This window comes from Macrobrachium nipponense, chromosome 46, assembly GCF_015104395.2.
Source record: "Macrobrachium nipponense isolate FS-2020 chromosome 46, ASM1510439v2, whole genome shotgun sequence".
Lineage (NCBI taxonomy): Eukaryota > Metazoa > Arthropoda > Malacostraca > Decapoda > Palaemonidae > Macrobrachium > Macrobrachium nipponense.
The window spans coordinates 43,708,593-43,721,092 of record NC_061106.1 but is presented as its reverse complement, the minus strand read 5'-3'; the positions used below and the strand labels follow the sequence as shown (position 1 = coordinate 43,721,092).

The 12,500-nt window shown below is 39.4% G+C and overlaps 1 long non-coding RNA gene and 3 other non-coding genes across 4 annotated transcripts in view; 1 reads left to right on the top strand and 3 right to left on the bottom strand.

The window, feature by feature from the left end:
• Positions 1 to 12,500, bottom strand: part of LOC135214993 (uncharacterized) — a 266,054-nt gene that overhangs the window by 38,113 nt on the left and 215,441 nt on the right. The window lies entirely within an intron of this gene.
• Trnag-ucc (transfer RNA glycine (anticodon UCC)) lies at positions 1,848 to 1,919 on the top strand. The gene has a single exon. It is a non-coding gene; the product is annotated as a tRNA-Gly (tRNA).
• On the bottom strand, positions 3,151 to 3,232 carry Trnas-gcu (transfer RNA serine (anticodon GCU)). Its single transcript has one exon. It is a non-coding gene; the product is annotated as a tRNA-Ser (tRNA).
• Positions 9,710 to 9,781, bottom strand: Trnag-ucc (transfer RNA glycine (anticodon UCC)). Its single transcript has one exon. It is a non-coding gene; the product is annotated as a tRNA-Gly (tRNA).

Below are 12,500 nucleotides of genomic sequence, written 5' to 3'. Positions count from 1 at the left end.
CAAAGCAGTTCTACCTTCAGACAGTTGTCCATAAATTTGTAACGTGACTGACATGTTTTTCGACCAGCTATCATTTATCTGTTAATTACTGCATCTATTTATACAGATTTTTCTCACCATGAAGAGAGAGAGAGAGAGAGAGAGAGAGAGAGAGAGAGAGAGAGAGAGAGAGAGAGAGAGAGAGAGAGAGAGACATTCCTTCTATTATGAATAATGTTGTGAAATAACTTTTTTTTCTGAAAATGTAAAATTACATTTTGCTAAATTTCTAACTTATAACTCATGGAATATAATCAAGAGCTTACACATATAAAATTAAAAAGGACTAAACAACACTTTTAATATAAAATCTCAACAATTCTAGTAAGTTATTATGTATTATGTATATGAATACTCTATATAAACTGTATTTTAGAAGCTAAGTGTAGAAATCATTACTTGTAAAACGACCTAGGATACACTAATAAATCAGAAGGGATAATGAATGCACTCTAAGACATAGGAGGATTCTCTCTCTCTCTCTCTCCTTATATATAAAAAATGAACCCACGTTACTAAAGAATGTATTCATGTATACCGAATCTCATTAAAGAGCGGCTCCTTCTTCTATTCCTTCTCTCTACGAACAGAGGAACTCCTTGTGGTGTGTGTATATATATATACACACTTGTCAAGACGCCTAATTATGTTAATTGTGCTCCTGCCGTCTTCGTCTTCCATCCCAACATTCATTTCGATTATAATTCTGCAGATATCGGGACATGACGCTGCATTCGATAAGGGGACCCTTTTCAGGTGCTTGCGTTATTCATGTGGCGTGCGTTTGAAAGGAACTCAACGGACAGTGAAAAGACAACGAGAGAGAGAGAGAGAGAGAGAGAGAGAGAGAGAGCGAGAGAGAGAGAGAGAGAGAGAGGACATTCGCAGCTTCAATAATGTGTTTGGAACAAAGTGCAGACGTTGCTGGGTCTCGTATATGCCACATTCACAAATCCCTTGATAGCCTCTCGAAGGAGAGAGAGAGAGAGAGAGAGAGAGAGAGAGAGAGAGAGAGAGAGAGAGAGAGAGAGTGTTGCCTTTCTTGTCGCTGAACGCACCCAGGAGAATTTTAGATGAGCCGTTATTTCAGTTTCATAAGCAAGCACTCTTGTTTTATTTTCATAATGAGACACGTGTCGATCGCTTATAAGTCTCTCTCTCTCTCTCTCTCTCTCTCTCTCTCTCTCTCTCTCTCTCTCTCATATATATATATCATATATATATATATATATATATATATATATATATATATATATATATATATATATATATATATATATATATATATATATATATTCTTTCAATTATCTGTCAATTTTCTTCAATTCACTTCGGTGGCTTTAACAACACTGATTCGTCGCATTTTAATTACTTCTCTATTTTTATGCATTCATCAATCCTTCCTTTTGAATGTCAAAACGGAATTTTGATTACTTTTTTTTTAATACTATTGCATTTTTCTTTCATATTACCAGACGAAGTTATTGGTTATCAAAAAATTTTCCTTTTTTAATCCATCCTTTAAATGCTCTCCAATTTTTTTATCAATTCGGTATCCTGTGTTAATTAATTCGTCTAATTTAGGGCGAGATCAAAGAAATACTTCGCGTTTATATTCCTCGTGTCTGCCCTTCAGTAAATATTAACGTAGTAGGTTTGCCGTTCGAGCGACTATCTTTTATGTCGAGAAAAAATAAAGCCGTCAGGAACTTATGTTTAAAATACTGAAATTCAGATTACGTAAAAACGCAAATATTACCAAGCTGACTTCATTTTAATCAATGATAGATTGTTTATAAGTGCTTCATGCGTTGGTGGTATAGTGGTTAGCATAGCTGCCTTCCAAGCAGTTGACCCGGGTTCGATTCCCGGCCAACGCAAGAACTCTCCTTTTTTTTTCTTTCTTTCTTTCTTTTTTTATAGAAAAGAAAGTCTATATTTATGAGTATACAAAAATCAGACTTGCAGGTTGTGTAAATGGGACAGGCACACATCCAGGAGTGACAATTTACAGGGTCACATGACGCGGGCAGAGGGTAGCTTATGGTTTCTAAATTTTCGGACGAAATGTTTTTGTGATAAAATAAATTTTTTTTCCATTAATACAGTTTAAATTTTTTTTATTTGTATCTGGCTATTCACATAATTTTTTGTGGGTCAAATTCTTAATGAAGTTATTAACATTATTTCACAATAATTTTTTCATTCAATATCTAGCCTTCTCATTATAAATTTTGAGAATAAAAAGGTTATAAAAGTAACTGGGGGAAAACGTCGTAGCTGCACTATGAAACACTTGTTGGGAGAGGGTGGAAAGCAAGATGGAGGAGAGAGAATATGAACGGAGGCACAGTAAAAGCAATGAAACGCGGTTGCAGCTAGGGGCCACAGGGACGCTGCAAAGAACCTTAGCTAATGCCTACATGTGCCGCTGAGGTGCACTGATGGTAAGTAACATCCCCTAGCGTAGAAAAATGAAACTTACATAAAGTACCCAAGAGATAAATTCTAATTCATGGAAGTGATGCACAAACATGACAAGGTGAGGTTGCAAAGTATATCTAATGAAAGTAATGAAATAGGCTGATTTACAATATAATGAAATGAAGGTGTTCAGATGATTTAGTTACATAATTAGAATGGAAGTAGCGTGAAGGTTATCGACTAACAGAGTTGGTGCATGTTGATGTATTCATAATGCAAAATTTGTAAAGGACTCAAATCACTGTTGGTGAGGTCTCGATGCAACTGTGAAAGGTTGTTTGAGAAGAAGTTAGTTTCATTCTAATCTTTTCGCTCGATAGCTAAGTGCAGTAATGAATCATTTCTCTCTGAGATATCATAATAAAATAAAAATAAAACTGAAAAATCTTCATCTCCAGACACATCAATACTGGTATATATATCACTTCCTGATATCTGAATGACCTTTTGAAAAATGTTTCAGCGGAAAAATATTTAGACTTGCTCTTCTAATTCAACGATTTGGTTGCCTCTCATTAGATGCCAGATATAGTTGAGAAACCTCTCTTTGTTTTTTCGATGTTAGCCACGTTGTCACATTAAAGGAGGCAACAACAACAACAAAACAAAGTAAAAACCACCACCTTTCGACGAGGATGGGATTCGAACCCACGCAGGGAGACCCTATTGGATTAGCAGTCCAACGCCTTAACCACTCGGCCACCTCGTCATATAGAATTCCCGAAACCTATCATTAAAAAAAATCCACACTTAAAAAATATTAATTGCGCAAGATGACTTTATATTTTTTTTATATTTCGCAAAGTTATTCTAAACAACTTTTATAATATATAAAGAAAATCTAATCTCAGCGAAAATTCGAAAAATATCTGCAAACATTTCCATCGACGTAACTTGCATACCCAATAAATGATGACCTAACTTATCACTTCCAAACACAACCTAGGGTGCCCCAGTTAGATCAAGGGAAAAGGGGGAGGGGGAGGGGGAAGGGAGGGGGGATGGTAGTGTCACAGGGATTTGCCTTCCTAAACTCCCCTTCGGAACTAAGGCAACCTAACTGAAGTAATCGAGATGAGATTTTAAACATGCCTGCAATAACTCATTTAATAAGACGAAGGCTGCAATATCGACTAATCAATAGGACGGAGATAAGATTTCATTTACAACGTGGAACTCAAAATCAAATAACAGATTTCGTTTTTAGTTTGGAAACTTCAAAGTCTGTGTTTAATTTTTGCTAATCCCAGCTCTTCTGTGACCCTTTCAATCAGAGATATTAAAACTCTGAGGGTAATATTACACTCTAGCGATCAACAATGCTCTCGACGACTGATTCCTCATTAAACATACGTATATACCTTTTAATCTAGACCTATTTGGAGAAAAGTCTCATTACGGTGTACTAGAATTATGATACCGACGTTGTATTGCTGGTAACTGTTACTTCAGAATTCTCTGGATGGCAGTGGAAAATTAAATAGCGGAGAGAGAGAGAGAGAGAGAGAGAGAGAGAGAGAGAGAGAGAGAGAGAGAGAGAGAGAGAGAGAGAGAGAGAGAAGCAAATTCAAGACACTACATCAGAGAAAAGGTATAAAGATTGAATAACAAAATCAATATTCATCACGACTGGCGTACAAAATGAGCATTTATGCGTATAACTAATAACTCGTGTGAGTACAGCCTGTAAACCCAATGGATCTATATATTTCACGTAGGTAGCACTTTGAGGGGAAAAAAGAAGAAGGGCTAAATATGGAAAGAAAAAATAAAAAATAAAAACGTGCTGGCGAAAAGACAGCTGGTGCTAGAAACGATCAAAATCTGAAAGCCAAACTCTCTCTCTCCACCAAGAGGGAGGAGATGGTTTCAACTATCTAAAGTCTTGTGAAGTGAATGAGGAACACCAAGGAACGTGACTAACAAGATGCAAGTAGGCAGATTAAAACACAGGTCAAAATGATAAAAGGAAAAACCATATCCACACACGCATTACCTCTCTCTCTCTCTCTCTCTCTCTCTCTCTCTCTCTCTCTCTCTCTCTCTCTCTCTCTCTCTCTCATTAATATATGTGTGCGTGTGTATGATATATATGTATATATACAATTTACAAGGTCTGTTTTATTTATAGAACCTTCTCATGACACTGCACCCAGACTGAATTTAGCCAATGGCATTACCATAATCCTTTCAAACAAGTAGAACCCATTTTGTACTAAGCTGGGGAGTGTTATAAGAAGTCATGCCTGATTTCGAAGACTGGCTGATTAATTGTAGGTCATCTCATCATGTTCATGAACAAGAGTTGGTTAAAGAAGGTGAAATCCAACATAGATGCTTTCACAAGTAAAGGATAAATGCCCTTACTTTACAACGTAAATAATAAAGGTAAGTATACTGTCAGAGACTTTTTCTCCAATACATACTCCTTTTTTGTGGTCAAAAGGATTATATTCTTAGATGTTCTAAGTTCTCTTTGTAAAAGCCTTAAAACCTTAAAGAAAAATGACAAGATATTTACGACAATTAAGTGTTGAGAAAAAAAATCTGTAACCAGAGGTTTACGATCTCTAAAATTTTTATATATGCATACGAATATACATGCACACACACACAAAAGACTATAGAATTTCGGCCAAAGGCCAAGCGCTGGGACCTTCAAGGTCCTTCAGCGCTGGAAGAAAAATTGACAGTGAAAGGTTTGACAGGTGCAACAGGAGGAAAACCTCAAAGCAGTTGCACTATGAATCAACTGTTAAAGAGGATGGAAAGTCATAAGTAAGAAAGAGAATATGAACGGAGGTAAAGTAGAAGGAAAGTAGTTGCAGCTAGGGGCTGAAGGGGCGCTGCAAAGACCATTCAGTAATGCCTACAGTGCACCGCCCGCGTGAGGTGCACTGACGGCACTGCCCCTCTACGGGGGATTCTGCTAATCAAGTCACTGGAAATTTTGTTAGTTGGCAAAATTTCTACGTAAGGCTGACCTACCGCTGATCAGTCCACCAGCGTTTCCGGTAGTCCTTGATAACCCAAACCATAACAATAACAGTACTGGGAATAGCAATAATCATCTTAATAAAACTAACATAACCGCGGTTCGGGAATCAGTAATCGGTGAATTAAATATAAGAATTGAAAATCCTGCATTGTGAATTGAACGTAAAGTCTATAAAGTCTAACTAGACTAAGTAACGTCGGAATATTTTGAAACTGTCTGGGAATCAGCTGATGTCACCAGTGACCCATTTTTTTCGCGCGAGATTTCCACGGGACACTGGATTCTGCTAGTTAACACCACCTAACCGTGACGTTAGCGTGGACCATCTATTACTATTTCGTTTCCTCCTCCTCCTCCTCCTCCTCCTCCTCCTCCTCAGCATGCAGTTTTCCAATCAAAATGCCAAGGCTGCATATGTAACTATATCCTAAGCAACATGGCACCTCCTCCTCCTCCTCCTCCTCCTCCTCCTCCTCCTCCTCCTCCTCCTCCGCGCAGCAGCAGCAGCAGCAGCAGCAGCAGCAGCAGCATGTATTCTCCAATCAAAATTCTAAGGCTACTTATATGTAACTACATCCTAAACAACATGACATACATCTTTGCATGTTAGACATTCGCAATCACTAGACCTCTGCACTCGAGTGCTTGTCGCCCTTAGCAATGGAAGGTAAAGAAAGATCTGACAAAATTCCGCCAAGGAAATGGAGGCGTGTTCAAGTATAAGGTACATGGACCAAAATGATAACAGTGCAAAAGCCTATAATAGCCCGTGAACTGAAGAGGAAAGTAACACGCCGGATGTAGAGCCTATTTTTGATAATCGACCAAGCATCAGCCTTCGTGCACTGCAATGTTTTTGATTGAGCTGGCAAGCTTTTCCCGGCACGGGCTCTTTGCTCAGAGAGCAGCCCGTAACTCTGCACGGGCTCTTTGCTAAGAGAGCAGCCCGTAACGTCGCACGGGCTCTTGCTCATAGAGCAGCCCGTAACACCGCACGGGTTCTTGCTCATAGAGCAGCCCGTAACGTCGCACGGGCTCTTGCTCGCAGAGAAGCCCGCAACACTGCACGGGCTCTTGCTCACTGAACAGCCCGTAACACCACAAAGGCTCTTGCTCATAGAGCAGCCCGTAACGTCGCACGGGCTCTTGCTCGCAGAGAAGCCTGCAACACTGCACAGGCTCTTGCTCACTGAACAGCCCGTAACACCACACTGGCTCTTGCTCATAGAGCAGCCCGTAATTCTGCACGGGGTCTTACTTCCTTGGCCCACTCCACGCAAGCGCCTATAGCGTTGCAATTTAACTGATCAAGTGCATATGCAACACATGTTCAACTATGCACGAGAGTTTTCAGGGCGTGGTGCGCCAAGGTTTGGCCATGAATCTGCCACGGGAAACCAAGACGAGTCAATTTTCATTCTAATGGATTCGGATGTGTGTGAGAGAGAAAAGAAAAGGTGCTTGGTGAAGGTCACCAACCCCGATAAAAGTCTTTCAGTGCCCAATCGGCCTTAAGACAAAATTAATAACGGGGAGGTGTTATAGGGAGTCACACACAATCATTAGTTTTACTCATTACGTGTGGGATAAGTTACTATATTATATTTCAAGTCACGCGTGGCAGCATTTAATCATCGCTCACAACCCTATTCACTCTAAGTCATCCGCTGTGCCAGAGGATATTGTGTCACTAATGACATCTGTTTCTTGCTTATACTGGAAATGAGCTGATGAAAGTGACGCAACTCTGTCTCCTTATTAGACGATGACAAGAGTAATTTTTCAAAAAGAAATTATTTCTTCAAACTGATCCATTTCGATATTAGCGCCGAAATCTACGGATAACTAACACACTGATATGGCAGACACGAACAAATCTATTGAAATGATGACGGAACATAGGATATTCACGAAGCTCCAAATTACGGCATAAGAATCATGCATTTGATTTTGGGCTAGACAACATAAAAGTGAAAATTATAATGCATTTGTCTTTATACACAACCCTACTTCCTACAGGAATTATATTACTATTATCATTTCTCATAACGTGATTGGTAATTCTGGATTACTCGTTTAGTGAACATTTAAAATAATATTGTTATTGAAGAGGGAGACAAGTGACTTCCAAAGCTTGATTCTAAATCATCTATTCTGCGTTAAAATCGAGAAACCGATGAAACAAGCGGGATAAACAGTTCAATAGAAAACGAAAACAACCACCCTGTCATAAAATCTTTTACATAGCGGTTTCAAGCATCTTTATCAAAACTGAAAACAACTCCACTGATTCATGGAATGAACGTGTGTGTGTGTGTGTGTGTGTGTGTGTGTGTGTGTGTGCGAGTCATTTTGCTTAGCAATATTATACATCGCAACAAATTTCGTAAGACAAGCTCAATCACATTTCCTACCAAATTTGCCTCCATTCTTAAGGACCCTTTCCTTGTGGGGGGGGCTCCTGTGAATCCGCGGGGCGTTGCTGTACCTTAATTGCACCTTGTTCAAGGTGCGCTGCCAGTCGAAAGGGAGGCTGGGGGAGGGGGGTAAGGGGGGAGGGGGTAGGGGGTAAGGGGGAGGAGGGGAGATCATTTGAGGGTGGTCATTCCCACGTAGTTATTACGGGATGTGCAATTTTCTTTTGTTGCCTGAATGTTTGCTGTCCAAATGGGAATGCTGCAAGGTGTACAAAAATGTTTGTTGCAAGCGTCTCACTTACCCCCAGCTTACTGTGCAAGTAGAAACACTGTACACTACAAGTATACTTTCCTTAACAACTGGATGATAAAACTATCAATGAAAATCTGTTTTAAAAAGTATCACGTATACGGTACACACTTCGTGAAAAAAAAAATAATTCGCTTGGCAACAACAATGGTGAGAAAAATTCTTCTGTAATAAATATGATTATCAAATATCCACCGTAACAGAAGCCTTCTCAAAGTATTTCTTTGAAGTAGGTCTTAGCAATATCGTCTCTGTCACTATGACACGAAGATTTAAACCTTTTTGCTTCGCGCGCATTCTTCGTAACTGTTCGTAACTGATTTAAACCAACCACAATCTGAAAAAGTCTACCTCTATAACAAAAATTGCAAATGAACTTCGTACAAGCAACACAAAAAGAACCCCGCGTGGAATTTGCGGTTTCATTAACATTTAAGAGAAACTACGACTGAATAAATGCTTAAGGTTTCACAAGGAACCTCCTAATGACAAAGGCAGGTTAGACTGCAATGTATGAAGACGTAAGAAATTAGTACGAGGCTCTAAGGGGAGAAAGAATTTGCACCTGTTGAATACTTTCTTATTTTGCTTTTAATGGTTGGAATGTGGCTAGCATGACTTCTCAGCCTTGGCTAATATGATTCTGCAGCACTGGTCAGCAAGATGAACTCAGCGTTGCCTGGCAGGATTCCTCAGCACTGACTAGACAGTTTCCTCAACAACTGGCTAGCAGTTTCCTCAGCACTGACTAGCAGTTTCCTCAACACTGGCTAGCAGTTTCCTCAACACTGGCTAGCAGTTTCCTCAGCAGTGGCTAAAAGAATTCCTCAGCAATGGCTAATATAATTCCTCAGCACTGGCTAGCAGTTTCTTCAGCACTGGGTAGCGTGATTCTTCAGCAATGACTAAAAGGATTCATAAACCAAAACAACATTTAATAATAATAAAAAAAATCATACAAAAAGGCATGACAGGGAGAACAATGTAAGTAAAGCATCGATAAACCAGTGAAGGATAAAACTCCGAATTCCGAAGCATTAAGCATGATTTTTTTTTGTGCATGACTACAAATGAGCCAATGCAAAACACAATCAATTAAATCATGAATTATTCTCATTAACAACTTCAAAGGGTCCGAAATCACCAGTGCTTCAAAGAGAAGTCGACCAGATCTGTTTTCACCAAAAGACCAATGTGAATTTTGTTGCTTGACAGCAATGCAAACCAATTCTGCTAACCTGGAATAGGGCCTGCCTTATTGTACAAAAACCACATGACTGATTGATTGATAACCTGGCGTTACTAACAAGGGCCATCAGCTAAATGCAAAACACCGCGAATGCTAAGGAACTAATATGACATTGATAAACAAAACATATTATACTTGTGAACGAGTCAAGTAGTAACACAATTAAGCAGTTTTTTCAAAGTTTCAAGAAATTAAGAATGATAAAACATCTTTGCGATGGCCGGGAATCGAACCCGGGTCAACTGCTTGGAAGGCAGCTATGCTAACCACTATACCACCATCGCCTTGAAATTTAACAGTACACATGTGGTCTTGTTATCAGGTAATCTCAGGCGGGAGGCTGCCTACCTTGATGATGTTAGATCATTTAAAGATTCTCGCGAAACGCCATTCCTCCCGAAGCATTTGTAACTGGACCAAAATAGATATAAAAACAAGTAAATCGAGACAGACGCCGAAGACTCGAAGCAGACGAATGAAATAAGAGAGGTTTAGAGCAGTTGACATCTAATGGACAGCTGTGATGGTACGGGCTGGCACCTCCCGGGTTCGGGAGATACGGCCGCGTCTAGGGGTGGTATTGTGTCCAGGGGGGGGGGGTGGGGGGGGCTCCCAACATGTGAGGGGGTGAGGGCTCCTCCACAGCTGAGCCACGTGGGATCACCCTTCGAAAAGGGTCCCCAAGTAGTACTCGCCAACGCCAAGTGCCTCGCTCATGGCAACATTTGCAAACGTCACTTTTGCGTACACATTTCTATCCACCGTCGGGTCACGTGATTCTGATGTGCTCGGCTCTTTAATAACGTCATTTTTGCGGGCTGCTCTATGAGCAAGAGCCCGTGCTGGCTATAAGGTCAGCTAAATCTAAAACAACAATATCATGCATATGTCAGTTAAAAGAAAGTGGCATTGGATACTAAAAATCATCAATTGAATAAAAAAGTTGTATATTTTTAGAAAATGTATAAAAACAGACTATCAAAAGCATATCTTATAAATGATAGAACTTATTTACATCACTGTGGAATTTGTATTATACAACAGTTTTTCACAATGATTTTTTTTGCAAACTAAATAATTGTTACTATTCCTAATATGTTACCAATATTATTGTTAAAAACTTGGTGAGATTATCGTGAAACACTGGCTATATAGTTGCAATTCACTTCTACCTGTCATTAGAAATTTCTAAGTTCACTCAAAACCAAATTATACCTCTGATTCTGTACAAATATTTTAATGTCACTCATTTGTCCCCCCTTAGAACTAAGACATTCTAATAATAATCTAACCGCAGTCAATGTGTCCACAAATAAACCAACATATTCCCACGGACGAATACTTACAGGAAACGATAGCTTAAATTTCACTATAAATTACAAGTATACGAATTTTACAGAGCACGACCTTCAGACATCCAAATCTCCGTATTCATGACTGTTGTTACGAACTTTTCCTGGAAATGACGGTCGAAAGTACACAAAATGCCTCTCACGTTGCAATTTTGGAAGTCCATGAAACTTCGCAGCGGTACGCCAACTCACTACGCCCCCAGCTGTACCTGTTTTGGGCGAATCTTGAGGCCGGATTCGTGCGTAAATCATAATTTGTAAGTATATAAGAAAATATCCCAGTAAATTAAAAAAAAAAGAAAGACAATGACATCAAACCAAAAGTTAATTGGTGGGGATTTTCGCGTCTCAAGACTACGCGTGCATTCGAGTTAAAATAATAATAAAATAAAATAAAAAATAAAAAATAACAAAATAAAGATAAAAAATAAAAAAAAATAAACTTTTAGAGCACATGACAGCCGCTTTCCATAACCAGACCGAAAGCTTTTCACTTCAATTAGATTTATTAAGTTTTTTTTTTTTTTTTCACGGTGCACCTTTTGACTTGGGAGTATCTGAAAAAAATCATAGTTTTTAGAGAGAGAGAGAGAGAGAGAGAGAGAGAGAGAGAGAGAGAGAGAGAGAGAGAGAGACGAGAGAATTGTACTTTCTCCAGGTTGCTGTCAAAGAAGAGAGAGAGAGAGGGGAAGGGGAAAATTGTACTTTCCAGGTTGCTGTCAAAGAAGAGAGAGAGAGAGAGGGGAAAATTTGTACTTTCCAGGTTGCTGTCAAAACGCTTCTTACTTTCGAGGTCTGAAGCAGCAATTTCGAGTCAGACATGACAAAATAACCAAATATCTGACCTTTTTATACAGAGAAAAAGAATGACGAAGCATAACCGCGCCCCCCCCCCCCTCCCCCCCCTCCCCCCCTCCATGCTCTCTCTCTCTCTCTCTCTCTCTCTCTCTCCTACTCTCTCTCTGGTCCGAGACAAAACGCATCATACCTTCTTTTCACGCTTCGAAGACTTTGAGATCTAAGCTGGGTTCATCAGCCTCATAATATCTCCTCCACCATCCATACTAATTTAGGGAATTTCTGTGATTCAATTTAACACCTGCTACCACAGGAGATGATGGACCCAGGGCAGGGCAAGCTAAGCTGTCATCTGTGATCACCTTAGTTCCTTTGAAGCAATTGAGCTGAGAAAAGAAAAAATATTACAAATCCAATGAGGATGATCTGCGTTATATGTTTCCTTCTGGGCCAAAAATTTAAGGCTACCAGGCAGAAGCATTTTGGTATACTGGTGAGTTTACCACTCAAGTGGACGGTAGGATGAAGTGTGGAATTTTGGCAAAGGGTTGCAGACGGATAAATCAATTTGGTCAACAAACCACCCTTCATTACCCTAGCAAGATCTGCATCTCGTAAATCATATATGTTTGTCCGCAAATTGTCCCGTTTTCTTAGTTCGAAGTGGTTTTCAAAAATATGCTGATTTAGGATTAAAACTATCTTAATGACCGTAGCTTTTACGACGGAAGTACAACACTGCTGCAAAGAGTACAATACACAGTACATCCTGAGTACAGAGTTGTAATGCAAAGAATACACTGTACAATCTAATTCTTATTCCTTTCATTAATGAGAAACTGGATTCAGGCAC